This window comes from Nomascus leucogenys, chromosome 17 (assembly GCF_006542625.1).
Source record: "Nomascus leucogenys isolate Asia chromosome 17, Asia_NLE_v1, whole genome shotgun sequence".
Lineage (NCBI taxonomy): Eukaryota > Metazoa > Chordata > Mammalia > Primates > Hylobatidae > Nomascus > Nomascus leucogenys.
This window is the reverse complement of record NC_044397.1, coordinates 46770941-46787520: the sequence shown is the minus strand read 5'-3', so window position 1 is coordinate 46787520 and position 16580 is coordinate 46770941. Positions and strand designations below refer to the sequence as shown.

At 40.4% G+C, this 16580-nt stretch overlaps 1 protein-coding gene across 4 annotated transcripts in view; it reads left to right on the top strand.

The window, feature by feature from the left end:
- Positions 1-16580, top strand: part of TPST1 (tyrosylprotein sulfotransferase 1) — a 146310-nt gene that overhangs the window by 86477 nt on the left and 43253 nt on the right. The window lies entirely within an intron of this gene.

The following is a 16580-nucleotide window of genomic DNA, read 5'->3' as shown; positions in this document are numbered from 1 at the left end:
GACAAACAGCCAGTTGGTGTAGCAGTCAGAACATACACAACATTGATTAAGTTAACTATGTTATATGAGCTTAGGATCGTGGCACCCCAAAACAATTACATGGTAACGTCAAAGATCTCTGACTGCACATCACCATAACAGATACAATAATGAAGAAGCTTCAAATATTGCAAGAATTACCACAGTGTCATAAAGAGACATGAAGGGAGTGCATACTGTTGGAAAAATGTCACCAACAGACTTGCTCACCACAGGATTACCACACACCTTCAATTTGTAAAAAACACAACATCTGCAAAGCACAGTGAAATGAGGTATGCCTATACTCATTTGCTTCTTCACATGTCTTAGAAGTTTTAACTGCATACTGGACCTTTTGTATAAAAGAAGGGTAGAGAATGAACTAGGTAATACTTTCTGTTTTGTTTTTGTTAAAGAGAGCAGTTCTTTCCTCCAGCAGGTAGCTAAGGTGATCACTCAAATTTGACAGTGAATCAAGCTGAGCTGGGGCTGAGCAGTAGCTTTAATTGATTTCAGTTTGCCTCTGGATTCAAATGAGATTAAGGAAATTTGACTTTTTAGCCCAACCTTAGTTTTCTGTATCATTTAGACGAGGGGTTGATTTCTTTGATTTTAGCAAGATTTCAGCTGGGAGGCAGTTGGGTTGAAGATTAAATTAATTTACTTTACCTCTGGATTGCAACTATAGCAGGGCCCTGGAACCCAAGCACCACACAGCATTGGGAGATCTCTCTGTCTCTCACTGTGCTCCCTCCAGCACGTACTAAGATTCTCTTGTAGTATTACATGTAATTGTCAAGTCAAGAGATTTGTTTTTACACTCGGGACTCTCAGATTCTAATTAATCATACCAGTCCACAGTCTCACGAAAAGTTTGGCTTGTTTCAGCAAAATCTTTCCACCTATGGGAGACCTCCTTTTCTGCCCACTTGTACCCAGACAGGCAATTGATTCAAGGTAGCTAGAAATAGGCTTTTGTTTCTCTGTGAAGAAGAACTCATCCTTCTCCAGAAATTGGCTCAGTTAGACTTCTTGGCATTCATTTACTGCTCTTTCATGGCTTTACAGAAAAGTATGAAGTTTAGTTTATCTGGTGTTTTCTTGTTTTGATGAGAGCAGTGGTCTTTTGGGATCAGCTTCATTCAAACCAGGTTGGAACGCTTTAGAATGATGGCATTAAGATTCTTTGCCTTCTGCTTTCAACCTTTCTTTTCAACCTCATCTCTTTTTATTCTTTTAACCATACCACAGTGCCTCTCTTTCATTCCCACAACACATTGTATACCTCCATACCTTTGTTCCTTCTGCCTTGATTGTCCTTCTTCTTCTCATCTTACAATTTTGTCCTTTAAAACTCAACTCACATGACACCTCTTCTGTGCCACAGATCCTCCTGCTACAATGTACCTACCTTTACTTGTGTACTTTCACATTATATTGTGATGATTTATATTATATGCTGCTTCTTTTAAACTAAGGACATGCCAGACATGCCTTCATCTGAAAATGTTAATATAGTTCAAAGTGATGCTATAGTCTTTGTTTAGTTAAAATAACAACTTTCTGGTCTGAAAAAAAGATTATGCATCCCTTCAACAGAATAAGATAGTTTTAAAAGTAATGATGTGGGAGCATCTCTAAGATATGGTCAGTGTTATGTTTTACCATTTGTATTTAGAAAAACAGTTGTGTGTGTATGTATGTATGTATTTATTTTGAAATGGAGTCTCATTCTGTCACCCAGGCTGGAGTTCAGTGGTGCGATCTCTGCTCACTGCAACCCCTGCCTCCTGGGTTCAAGCAGTTCTCCCACCGCAGCCCCTGGAGTAGCCGGGATTACAGGTGCATGCCACCATGCCTGGCTAATTTTTATATTTTAGTAGTGACAGGGTTTCACCATGTTTCCCAGGCTGGTCTGAAGCTGCTGATCTCAGGCGATCCACTCACCTTGGCCTCCCAAAGTGCTGGGATTACAGGCGTGAGTCACCGCACCTGGTTCGTATATGTAGTTTTTTTAAAAAATAAATAAGTAAAGACTTTTCAAGGACAAAGATATCATTTGCATTTTGTAGCCTGAGCACCATTAATACTTGACAATTACTTGATGCTCAATAAGATGATTATTATTAGCAAAATAAACCTTACACATAGAAAAAGAATATGCCAAGAAAAGGGATATTCAGATATGAGGCTCTTGGAGTTACGGCTCAGCTCACAAGGATTCTGCCGTAGGTGAGAAATGCTCCATTACCCAGAGGCAAACCGCCAGATGTTGTGGCAGTGCTTTATGACTATGTATCAGTCTGGGCTCAGTCAGGGAAAGATTGAGCCACTCTAAGTGTTATAGGAGTGAGGGGTTTAATACATTAATTAAGGCCTACGCAAATGTGGGAGGACTAGAGAAGTGAAGGTCTGCATGTTTTTTATTGTATACTGGACATGTTGTTTAAAATAGGAGTAGGGAATGAGCTGGATACAATTACAGTTGGAAGACCAGAGGAATAGGCACTGATGACTGAAACCTGCAGCTCTAGAATGGGCAGAGAAGTGCTAGGAAACTGCCTCTCGCTGCCAAAGTAGGACTCAGTGTGGGAGCCCAAGGAAAGGTCTGTGAAGCCTGCCACGGGGATAAAGTGGAGCTTTAGGAGAGGCCAGTGGAGCGACTGCATCTGACTGCCCTGACCTCTTAAAAATAATGGCTTCTGCTTCATTTCCACCTTCTAAAACTCATAGAAGCCTCTGACCCAGAACCACACAGGGAAAGGAATTCTGGGAGACTTAATTTTCTTTCCTAGACAAGAGTGGTGGTGGTGCCAGTTGGCCATCCAGCATAGGCCATTCCTTTGCCAGCCTGGCTTACATACACACCTATTTAAACTGTATTTAACTGCCAGATAAAGCTAATGCTCTGCTTAACATCATGTAACTATCGCTTAGCAAACTGAAAGCATGCTAACCACTCCCTCAAAGAGGAGATGCTGTATTTCATATTGTGCTTTGTACATTTCTGGCTGATATGAATGTATTCCACTAGCTGAGTCACATCCCCTCTTTGATTTCCTAAACTTAGATATACTGAGATACAGAGTTAGCCATTTCCTTTTTTTTTGGCAAGGTCTTGTTCTGTCGCCCAGGCTGCAGTGCAGTGGCGCCATCATAGCTCACTGCATCCACAAACTCCTGGGCCCAAGCGATCCGCCTGCCTTAGCTTCTCGACTATAGGTGTGCACCACCACACCTAGCTAAATTTTTTTTATTTTTAACTTTTTGTAGAGACAAGGTATCACTGTGTTGCCCAGGCTGCTCTTGAACTCCTGGCCTCAAGCAGTCCTGCTGCCTTAGCCTCTCAACGTGTTAGGATTATAGGCATGAACCACCGTGCCCAGCCAGAGTCGATACACCTTATATTAGAGAGTATTATTAGACAGGGAAAAGTGGAAAAAAGAATTAGTTAATATATCCAGTATATATTCATATCAAAGCAAAGAAGAATATCTGCCAAACTATTGTAGTTCTCATTTTCTGTACCTTTCATGTGATCATGGCAGGTATCTGTCATTTCTTTCTTCCTCTAGCCATTCCATGTTCCTTTGGTCCTCAGTAGTCACCTCAGATGGTCTTTGTTCTTTGCCTGGTGGGGTGGCCTAAACCTTCATTCTGGGGTGTATGTACCAATAAATGGCCATATTGTTTTGCTCTAATATCCCATTAACTTTCCATAATAAACAAGTGTAATAGAAAATCCTAGGTTCCAGGCAATTTCCTTCCTTCTTTCATTGAGTATTTTTTTCCCATTGTGTATTTTAAACTTGGTTCTTCCTTGATAATCAGGATTAATCAGCCTAGCTATTATAGTACCTGCCTTACTTGTCTTTGGCTAAGTGGCATGAGGAGCAAGAAGTGCTGAGTTAACAGTCTCAGCTCTCTGTTCAGTGGAAATAATGTTGTGTCTCCGGAAAAGAAGCACTTCTCCCTTGAGGATTAAGACCTGTAAACTGGGAGAGCCCACAGCTGCTGGGAGTTTTCTTTTGGGGAAGGATTTTGATAATATTTAATGAATATAGGGCTATTCCGATTTTCTTCTTCTTGTGTCAATTTTGATAAATTGTATTTTTGAAAGTAATTTGGCCATTTCACTTAAGTTGTCAAATTTGTTGGCAGGAAGCTGCAGTATTTTCTTAGAATCCTTCTAATCTCTGTCAAATTGATAGTGATAACTTCTTTTCTATTCCTCATGGGATGACCCCTTGATTCCTCCTCTGTCCACACCTGTTAGTGATTCCCTCCACCTGAATGTGGACAGGGCCTGTGACTTGCTTGGAACGAATAGAATACCACAGAGGCGATGGGAGATATGTGATTGCATGATTATATTATATAAGATTACAGCACTGGACTGGCTGGAGTGTACGCATCTCTCTCTCTCTCTGGACATAATGACTGTTATCTTGTATAGACTCTGGGTTCCTTTATAATACCCTTGTGAATGCATTTACTTTTGTTTTAGCAGGCAATCAACCCAGGTAGGCTGGATTATACATTGTTTTGCCTTTTGCAGGCAGTGGTTCAAATCTCATTTCAGTTATCAAAGCAAAGCCTTTGCTAAACTGGTTTGGGTTTGTCCTGTGCATGTGTGATTTGGAGGTTAAGGTGAGACCCATGTAGGTGCATACATAAAAGTGGAGCGCTCCTTCACCTGCTGTTTCTGCTCCAGGAGTTTGCTCTGACTCCCTGTCTTTCTTTGGCTCCTTTCCCTGCTTCCTCTGACCAGAAAGAAAACAATTCCTATCAGAGTTTTAGCCACCTATGCATGCTGCTTAGTGACTGAAGCTGTCCCACCCTCAAGAAAAAACTTGATGAGAAAAAAATAAATAAACAGAAAACTCACCCTGTAAGGTCACTTCTCCAACTTTTTACTTCCCTCCACAGTCTGCCTGCTTTTATTTACCTTCCAGATCCTCATATACTTTTTTGTTATGTTTTGCTTTGTTTTGAGATGGAGTTTCACTCTTGGTGCCTAGGCTGGAGTGCAGTGGCACAATCTCGTCCCACTGAAACCTCCCCCTCCCAGGTTGAAGTGACTCTCTTGCCTCAGCCTCCTGAGTAGGTGGGATTACGGGCAGCCGCCACCATGCACGGCTAATTTTTGGTATTTTTAGTAGAGACAGTGTTTCACCATGTTGGCCAGGCTGATCCTGACCTCAGGTGATCCACCCACCTCAGCCTCCCCACAGTGCTGGGATTACAGGCGTGAGCCACCGCGCCTGGCCCAAGGTAGTTATTTTTTAAAAGTTTGCTCAAACTTTATAGTTGTAATTAGGGGGGGAGGAACAACTTTATGGGATGTAGATGGCTTAACCTCACCATAATGGAACCAAAACTCCACTTCATTCACTTTTTTTTTTTAGACGGAGTCTGGCTCTGTCTTCCAGGCTGGAGTGCAGTGACGAGATCTCGGCTCACTGCAAGGTCCGCCTCCCGGGTTTATGCCATTCTCCTGCCTCAGCCTCCCGAGTAGCTGGGACTACAGGCGTCTGCCGCCACGCCCGGCTAGTTTTTTGTATTTTTAGTAGAGGCGGGGTTTCACCATGTTAGCCAGGATGGTCTCGATCTCTTGACTTCGTTATCCGCCCGCCTGGGCCTCCCAAAGTGCTGGGATTACAGGCGTGAGCCACCGCGCCTGGCCCACTTCATTCACTTTAAAATGAAGTACTTGACCAGAAGCAGTACTGTTTGGAATGCCATTATGGTGAATAAGATATTTTGTAAGGGAAAGGATGCTGGTTTTTGACAGAAATGTTGTGGGCAGAGAAGGAAATCTTCATTGAGTAAAAGCAGTGTCCTTTTCAGATGGAAGCGGTCCAGTATCATCCTGCTACAGATGGCTGCCCAGACCTCCTGGGAGCAGCGCTTTATCAGGGCACCATTGTTGGCCTCTCCTGTTGGCAGGTTGGACACTTAGCTGTGATTGTTGCCAGGTCAGCCTTGACAGGTGGAAGCCTGTGTCACTGAGCACATGCATGATCTTCATTCCTCCTGCTCTCACAGTAGGATGTGAACTTTGTTCATTAGCCTTCTGAGCAAGGGAAAGAGTGGCTGGTAAAATAATGAGTCATTTTGTCCACTTGGTTATTGAGAGCCTCCTCTGCTGAGATTATCCATTGGTCATCATTTACATGGGACACAAATACTCTCACACTTTTTCCTGTTTGAGAATAGTTTATTGACATAGCTCTTTTCTACATCTTACCACAGGTTTCCCAACCTTATTCTAAGTTTCTGAATTTCCAGTCAAACCATTTGCTGCTGACCACAAATCAGTGTGGATTCGTATTTATAGCCATCACTCCTTTGAGACAAAATGTGCAGTCATGTACACTGCTTGGAGTGTATGATGAGCAGCCTAAGCGACTTGGGTAACTTGGTAGCCAATGGTAAAGTGTTCAGTCCTTACTAAGTCCCAGTAGCAAGCAAGGGCTCTTTCTCAAAAGGGAGAGTAATGATCTCCAGACGTTAGCATAGCTTTGCTCTAAAATCCTAGGGTTCTATACTGTGATTTACCTCTAGGGCCTGCCATACCTCCACACACCACTCATTAAGTATCATCCTGTATCTTAAGTTTTTGTTGGCGATACTAATCTCTGTAGTTTCTCTAGGAATGCAGTATTACTTTTGGTGTAATATTTTGGTAGAGAGAGGCAGCGCTAGTGTAACCCCTGAGGTATGGCTTTAGTATGCTACCCATCTCTGTTAGTCCTAGGGACACCATCACCAATCAGCCACCACCAGAGATCTCTACAGCTCACACCATTCTCTTTTCCTACTCTACCTCTGCACGTGCTTATAAAGTATAGCCATGTGCCCATTTTTTCTGTCATGAAGCATCACCAGTTGGCTTCTGTGACTCAGAGATCTTTTCATCCTTCCCTTGGGTTCAGGAGTGTATTTCTCTGACAGCCTTTCCCATTATTATTTCTAGCCTGCAGTGAACAAGCACTAAAGAGCTTTTTAGGGATGTCGTTGTCCCCTTCACCAGTATATTTCTCAAAGGCTTGGTGAAGGAGTGAGTTCTCTAGACCTTCCTGGGATGTAGTTAGGAGATGAGTAAACAGATCAGTCATATGTATTAAATACACTCCAGTATTCCTTATTTTCTAACCTTTTGAATAAATTTTATTTTGAGACTGAGTTTTGCTCTTGTTTCCCAGGCCGGAGTGCAATGGCACCATCTCAGCTCATTGCAACCGCTGCCTTCGGGTTCAAGCAATTCTCCTGCTCAGCCTCCTGAGTAGCTGGGATTACAGGTACCCGACACCATGCCCAGCTAATTTTTGTATTTTTAATAGAGACAGGGTTTCACCATGTTGGTCAGGCTGGTCTCGGAACTCCTGATCTCAGGTGATCCACCCACCTTGGCCTCCCAAAGTGCTGGGATTACAGGCATGAGTCACTGCACCTGGCTTGAATAACTTGTATTTACAGTATACCAAGGAGGTTCTGGCATCTAAGCTTCATTTAATGTAAGCGACTGATGGATCCAGGTTTTAGCCAACCAGTTGAAATTGTTAGAGTTATTCCCTAATTACTCAAGCCAATATACTGCATCCAAAATATCTGGTTAATGTACTCATATATTGATAAATTTGGCCAAGTCCAACGTTACATTCCTTCTTGTCTGGTCTAACATTCTTAGGATTCATTCCTATACACTTCCTAGGTTTCTGCAAGTACAAATGGGCAAAATCTAGCACAATGACCCTAGCCCTCTGAGGGTCACAGCAGGTTGGTTCAGGAGTAGGAACCTGACCCAACCCAGGCAAATAAAGGTCTTTCCCTGGGACTGTGAAATGGTACCAAGGGAAGAAAGGTGGTTTCTGTCTGGTAGGGAGGGCCACTGGATATAAGGCACAGGAACTGTTGCTGGAAGTGTTAGACACTGCTGACTGTTTGTTCCTTTTTCCCTGTTAGTAAAGACTATTCCTTTAACAAACCAAAAAAGGTAGATAAAAATACCAGATATTCATTTTTCCATATACTCTTGTGGGTGGAATGACCACTTGACCAATTTTTTATAGCCAGTGATACATAAGGAGATTTTTTTTTAACAGGGAAAAAAAGAGCTTACAAATTTTATGTACACATGTGTGCATGGGAGTTACACAATTAAAAAAAAAAACTCAAATGGCTAGATGATTGACACTTTTATACCACCCTGAGATACAGAAAGAATAGGGGCTTGGATCATGGCCAAACAAGTTATGGTGGCAAAACAGGTTATGGGAGGAAGAGGAGACCACCTTTGCCTGGCTAGCAAAGGTAGTCTTGAACTCTCACAGGCAGCAGCCCTCAGAAAGAATAGATAGTAGCCAGTGATAAATGTTTCTAGCAGACCTTTAAAGGTATTAGACTCTCAGTTAATCATTCTTAGGTCTGGATAAGGAGATGTTTGCTAGGGATTTTCTGGGAGAGATTTAGCTTTCTAAGAAAATAAAGAATTGTGTGAAAAGAGCTTACTCCTTCCTTCCTGCTTTTGAACATTGCTGTGGAAGAACATTATGCTTAGCCCTGCTGCAGCCACTTTGTGATCCTAAGAGAAGTTATCATCAACACACTGAAGGTGACAGAAGGAAGATTAGGGCAGAGCCTTCCCTTGATTTCTGGGCTTAGGACTGTCCATCCACCTCAAGTCTGGACTTCTTGTTATGTGTTTGAGATACTTGTACTCAGTTATTCTATTACTGTGTGTTCACTGCAAATGGGGTCGGGTTCTTCAGTGTATAAGGGAATAAAGCCAACCCATTGAGAGAAGCAGAGCCAAAGAGTTGACGTCAAGGGAGTGTCCGGCAGGGGTTGAGGTCCTGGTTCTGGTTGCCCATGAAGATCATTTCCAGCTCTGCCCTTGCCACAGTTATGTGAGACGTCCTAGTCCACTTCCGGGAAACATTTCCCTTTTTGACTGTATTACTTGAATTGGGTTTCTGGGCTGTAGTAGGAATATTCCAACTAATACCATAGTGGGTAAATTTGAAGTATGATAAATTTTTAGCTACTTCTCACTTTATTTATTGTGCCTAAATTTGAAGTGTATTTATTTATTTACTTATTTATGAGACAGGGTCTCGCTCTGTTGCCCAGAGTGCTCTGGAATGCAGTGGCACGATCATAGCTTACTGCAGCCTTGACTTCTTGGGCTCAGGTGATCCTCCCACCTTGGCCTCCCAAAGTGCTGGGATTACAGGCATATAGGCATGAGGCACTTTGCCTGGCCTAAATTTTAGTTAAAGAAATTCTTATCTCATTCTTTCAAAATTTTCATAGACCTTCAAAGCAACAACCGTAGAGTTAAATTCATTTCCTCAACTTGGCAGGATTTTTTTTTCCCCTATTGAAGTATTTTGTCTTTTTTTGTGTGTGTGTGTGACAGGGTTTCACTCTTCGCTCCATTTCCCAGGCTGGAGTGCAGTGGCATGATCATAGCTCACTGTAGCCTTAAACTCTCCTGGGCTCAAGCCATCCTCCCACCTCAGCTCCCTGAGTAGCTGGGACCATAAGCATGCACCACCATGCCTAGCTAATTATTGTATTTTTTGTAGAGACAAGGTTTCACCACGTTACCCAGGCTGGTCTCAAACTCCTGAGCTCAAGTGATTCACCTGGCCTGGCCTCCCAAAGTGCTGGGATTACAGGAGTGAGCCACTGTGCCCAGCCATTTTGTTTTATTTTGAAAGAAGGCTGAATTGATTCCTGCAGGCATTCTGTAAAGAATATATAAGTTCAAAGTAGCACATTTTACCATCTCTCAGAATACCTCTGTCTTTCTTCTGATGCATCACTTTAAGGCTTCGATTATTAAACAAGCAATTACTAAACAGTTGCTTTTTGGAATACTACCTTCTAGTGCTTCAGGAGATGCAAAGATCTGGCTTGTATCCAGGAGGAAAATATAGGTAATTGGATTGGAGAGAGAAGACATGACATAGAAGAAAATGAAATAATAAGATGGGAGAAGAATTTTTACTGTGTTTTAAAGGGTTAAAAACTGTTGGAAACCTAAAAATTTGTCCACAGGACGAGCCTGAAAGTCTGAGACTACCCCACAGGAATAGCCTTGTCAAGGCCTGATCGTGCTCTTTGACTCATCCTTCAAAGTCAAACCTTTCTCATCTTCTCTCCCAGCTTTGGCACTGTCATCCCATAAGTGTATCCCAATAATTTGTGTTTTCTGCCAGAAATCCTTTTGGGGCTAATGAGTTTCATGCACTCATATTTGCTGTGTAAAGTAGATTTTCCTATACTTTTACTTACCAGATTAAATGTCAAAGGATCCAGCCCTTTGTTGGTTTTGTGTACAAGCACAAATTGCACTTGCTCATGCCATTCAGAATTTCATACATTTTAGTTGTCTTTTATAACTGTGATCCCATCTGAAGGTCTATGGGAAATTCAGTTCCTTAAACAAAAGAAATAGGTTCCCCTCATCCTTCTCTTTCTGCCTTCATTAGTGAGAGTACTTTCTGAGAGCAAGAGAACATTTGCAGTGAAGAGGTTTAGTTGGATAGCTATTTATACAGTTTTCCTTGGAATTTTAAAGAATGAAATAATTTCTCTTTATGTCAGCAAATGCCTATTCTGAACATTCAGAATGACTGTTCTAAACAGTAATGTTTAACCTTAAAAAACATAGTATCTATAAATGAGAATATAATAAATCAATATTAGAAGTCATTTTTTACCCCATGCTCTAATTCAGGAGAAAATAGGAGATACTTATAGGTTAACTTGGTGTCTGATTACCAGTGCCTGATATAATTTCTCCAATTACCTTTTTAAAAATCTATTAAAATATCGTTAATTAAAAAAATCCCTTTAAAATGAAGATATGAAAAGCTCTATGCTAAAGAATAGGGAAATTTTCCACTAAGTCGATCATTGATTGTATTGTGGCTTTTCCTTAAACCCAAAGATTACCCAAAGATTACTGTAGAAGTGACACTACAAAAAATCAAATTAATGATAGGGAGAGTATACATTAGATGCTCTTCCAGAATGTACAGCAAAAGAACAGAGATGAAAATGACTGACAGATGAGAGAAAATAATACCTATGAAAGAAAAAAAATAGAGATTTAACTGGTGACTAATAGATGTCTGCAAAGGAGACAACAGAAGTGGAACAAAAGCATGAATCAAAAATATGTCATTGTGGAAGACTTTCCAGGGTTGAAAATGACCTGAAGAATAAAAGAGCTCACTGTATTCTAAAGAATATTATGAAAACGTGTCTGTACCTAGACATATTTTGCTGATTTTCTTTTGATTTTAAGGATCCTGAAAAAAAAATCCTGCATATATCAAGGCACAAAAAAATGAGCTTTCAACAAAGAAACAAAAATTATGCTGGTGGCCAGGCGCCGTGGCTCACGCCTGTAATCCCAGCACTTTGGGAGGCCGAGGTGGGCAGATCACAAGGTTAGGAGTTTGAGACCAGCCTGGCCAACATGGTGAAACCCCGTCTCTACTAAAAATACAAAAAATTAGCTGGGTGTGGTGGCATGTGCCTGTAATCCCAGCTACTCGGGAGGCTGAGGCAGGAGAATCGTTTGAACTTGGGAGGCGGAGGTTGCAGTGAGCCAAGATCACGCCATAACTCTCCAGCTTGGGTGACAGGACGAGACTCGATCTCAAAAAACAGTAATAATAAAATAAAATAAACAAATTATGCTGGCTACAAAATTCTCTTTTGCAAATACCAAATGTTAGAAAATGATGGAGCAGTGGGCAGTGATCCTTAGCCTATGTGGTCTTTGAACTCCCTGCAGTAATATTTGGACCTCTATGTGTTGATGCAAGTTGATTTTCCTGAGAATAGAATCTATACCGTTCATCGTATTTTCCAGGATTTCATGAAACAGTTAAGAACTACGGTAGTGGAGCAATATTCATGGTGCTTTCTCTTTGGCTTTTGAAATAATTAAAAACTTACAGAAAGGCTGTAAGAATAATACAGAGAACTCCTGTGTATTCTTTCCCAAATTCATGTTTGTCTTCTCTCTCTCTCTCTCCTTATAAAATAATTCAATGTTGTTAGTTATCTCAAAATGGACTTTGTAGTTTTTTTTTCCTCCCCTACCAGTACAGGTTTCAGTCTAAGATCACATCATATATATAGTTTTATATTGTTTTAGTTTTCTTTAATCTGTAACAGTTTCTCAGATGCTCTCTGTCTTCCATGATACTGGCATTTTTTTGAAGAATGCTGGCAGGTTATTTTACAGTGTTCCTCATTCTGGGTTTGTCTGATGTTTCCTCTTGATTATTATTCGGGTTATGCATATGAGGCCACAATACTAGGTAAATTGTGTGGTTTCATTCTCAAGGTATCCACATCTGAAGGCGTATGATGTTCGTCTGTCACACCGTTGATGTTAATTTCGATCTCATGGTAAATGTGTTTTTTCGGCGTCTCCACTCTATGGTTACTTTTTTCTCACTTTCAATTAAAAAGCAATCAGTGGTCGGGCACTGTGGCTCATGCCTATGATCCCAACACTTTGGGAGGCGGAGGCAGGAAGATCGCTTAAGCCCAGGAACTCAAGACCAGCCTGGGCAACATAGGGAGACCTCATCTCTACTGGACTGGTGGCATGTGCCTCTTGTCCCAGCTGCAGGAGGCTGAGGTGGGAGGATTGCCTGAGCCCAGGATGTCAAGCTTGCAGTGAGCCGAGATCGCACCACTGCACTCCAGCCTGAGTGACAGAGTGAAACCCTGTCTCAAAAATAAATTAATTAATTAAAAATAAAAGCGATCAATGTGGAAAAAACTTGAAGACTGTGCAAATAGCCATATGTTGCTTAACGATGGGAATACATTCTGAAAAATGTGTTATTAGGTGAATTCTGTCATTGTGCAAACACCATAGGGTGTACTTACATAAATTTAGATGGTATAGCCTGCTACATAGCTAGGCTATATGGTTTAGCCTATTGTTCCTAGGCTACAAAACTGTACAGCTTGTTACTGTGCTGAATACTGTAGGCAGTTGTAACACTATGATAAGTATTATGTAAACATATCTAAACATAGGAAGATACAGTAAAAATACAGAATTATAATCTTATGGGACCACTGTCATAAGTGTGGTTTATTAGTGACCAAAATGTCATTATGTGGCACATGGCTGTATCTTGCTTTTCATCAGGCTTTACACTCTAGATTAGCATCCATTGATTATTCTTACCCACACCAATGGTGCAGTTATGATAGTTGGAAAATGCTGCTTTTTTCCAACTCCACTACTCCTTCCATTTCATGGTATTCTAATAAATGATCATTGTCACAAAATTCAACACCTGATTGTATCTGTTATGATAATGAAAAGAAACAAATGACCCATTCAAAACAGTTCAGTTGAAAAGAGTTTATCAAAGGAATGACTTAACAAGGTGTGACCACAGTAAGGGAATCAATAAGGAATGGTGAAGCACCCAGTAACTAGCAACAATGGGAAGCCATTGCCACCCTTAGACCTGCAGAGGCAAAGGGAGGGCACATGGTTATCAGGCTCGTGAAACTGGAATTCATAGAGGAGGAACCACCTACAGGTGCTGTGTCTCTAGAGAAAAACAGCCACTGTCAGCACAGAGGCAAGGTCGAGACAGAGCTGGGGGAATCAGCTGAGTTCTTCCTGCTGCTGCTCTGACCTGTTAGTAGTGCTCACGGTTGCCCAATCATAAGCCAAAGGGCAAGAAAGCCTGGGTGATGCAATCTGGAGAGCTTGGCCTCCTGGGGCACAGAAGGTGTTGGGGGGTTGTGGGAATGGTAGTATAACTAGCACACTAGCTAAGATTTTATTAATGGGACAAGACAAGAAAAAGATCTCTGATGTGCAAGAACTGAATGGAAAGTTCAGATCATGTTCTTAGATGGGAAGATTGAATAGTATAAATTGGTTCTTGCCACACAAATGTGTCTACTTAATTCCAACAGTCTAATGGAATTAGGGAGGGAGTGCGGGTGGTGGTGGGGGTAACATTGTTAAAATTATTCTAAGTTCAATCAGGCAAGAATAACAAGAAAAAAAAAATTCTGGCCAGGTGCGGTGGCACACGCCTGTAATCCCAGCACTTTGGGAGGCTGAGGCAGGCAGATCACCTGAGGTCAGGAGTTCGAGACCAGCCTGACCAACATGGAGAAACCACGCCTCTACTAAAAATACAAAATTAGCCAGGCATGGTAGCACATGCCTGTAATCCCAGCTACTTGGGAGGCTGAGGCAGGAGAATCGCTTGAACCCAGGAGGCGGAGGTTGTGGTGAGCCAAATTCATGCCATTGCACTCCAGCCTGGGCAACAAGAGTGAAACTCCATCTCAAAAAAAAAAAAAAAAAAAAATTCTGATTTCACTGCATAATTTTAAAAATGATATTTTAATTTTGTTTTGAGCTAAATATTTTAAAATTATTTGTGTTCATAAATTATTTAGAATGTGTTTTTAAGGGTTTTCTAAGTTACATTTTTGTTACTCCTTTCTGACTTAAATATAATAAAGAATATTATCTAAATGATACTAATTCTGTAAAATGTTGTTGAAGCTTAATGATCTAAGACAGGTCAGTTTTTGTGAATCTTACTGTGTATGTGTTCTTGAGAAGGATGTGTATTCGCTAATTAATGGGTGCTGGGTTTTATTGGTAGGCCAGAAGTCAAACTTGACAGTTATGTAGCCCTTAATTCATGCTAATGTTTTGTATCATTGGTCTGTAAATAATTGAAAGAGCTGTGTTGAAATCTTCCACTTTGTGGATAGATTTGTTCATTTCTCTCTAAAGTTGTCAAATTTTGCTTTATTTTGAGGCTGTTTTTTGAGAGCTTACAAATTTAGATTCATTACCATTTTCTAGCAAATTAAACATTTTATTGTAATGTATGGACTATCACTAAAAATACTTTTTGTCTTAAAGTAGAATTGCTAAATAAAATACAGGACGCTCAGTTAAATTTGAATTTCAGATAAACGAGTACTTTTTCAGTATAAGTATGTTCTACATATTGCAAAAATTAATTCATTTTTCACAGGAACAGAAAACCAAATACCACGTGTTCTCACTTATAAGGGGGCACTAAATGATGAGAACACATGGACACATGGCGGAGAACAAGACACTGGGGTGTACTGGAGGGTGGAGGAGGGAGAGGATCAGGAAACATAACTAATGGGTACTAGGCTTAATACCTGGGTGATGAAATAATCTGTACAACAAACCCCCATGACATGAGTTTACCTATAGAACAAAACTGTACATGTGCCCCTGAACTTAAAATAAAAGTTAACAAAAAAAGTCTGGCATGGAAAAGCATAAACATGCGTGGAGCTGGTTATCTCTGATCTTGCACCACTTGTGATAAAGTTGTTTGTAGTATTTAATGAATGCGTTCAAAAATCTGTATATCTTTAATTATATGTACTTCTTGGTCCTAATATTACTGATTTATGCTACCTATACAGTTTTGGTGGGGGGTTTGCTTATTTTGGGGATAACCTTACTACTGGTTTGTCTCTCTTATTAGTATTTTCAAGTAATACTTTCTTTGCCTGTATTCTGTTGCTCCTTTTCTAGCTTGTTTAATTGAACATTTAATTAAATATTCATCATTCCTTTTGAAAAAATTGTTTATCTGACATTCAAATTTAACTAGGCATCCTATGTTTTGTTTGTTTTTGCTAAATTTGGGAAGCCTATTTAAAAACTATTTTGTTTGGTACTAATATAGCTATCCCCAATATTTTTTGGTTATAATTTCCCTAGTATATCGTTTTTATAAATTTCATTCTTTGAATCTTTGTGTTTTAATGTTTTTGTTTTTAATAGCCTATAGTTAGAATTGTAGTTAGTCTAATCTTACCTATGTTGTTTTTCTAGCAAGTGTAGGGCTTTTACGTTTATTGAGATTGCAGACCTATTGTCCCTTTTTTTAAAACTATATTTTCAAATGCTTTTTATTTTTCCCACTTCTGTGCTTTTGTGGCCTGTTTTCTTTTTGCGTGATTTAAAAAAAATTCCATCTTCTCTTATTATTTTAGACATTACACATATTTATTATTTTGTTAACCTTTAAATATTACTGTCAGGCTGGGCACAGTGGCTCACGCCTGTAATCCCATCACTTTGGGAGGCCAAAGCGGGTGGATCACCTGAGGTCAGGGAGTCCAGACCAGCCTGGCCAACATGGCGAAACTCCGTCTCTACTAAAAATACAAAAATTAGCCAGGCAGGATGGCAGGCGCCTATAATCACAGTTGAGAAGGCTGAGTCAGGAGAATCACTTGAACCTGGAGGCAGAGGTTACAGCGAGCTGAGATCATGCCATTGTACTCCAGCCTGGGTGACAGAGCAAGACTCTGTCTCAAAAATAAATAAATAAATATGTGTGTATATATATATATATATATATATATCTCTGTTCAAACTCTACTTGATAAAGTTATTTAATATTTTTAAATCCCCACACAAACATCCTAACTCTGATAACTACCCTTTTAATGCTTATGCTATTACTGTT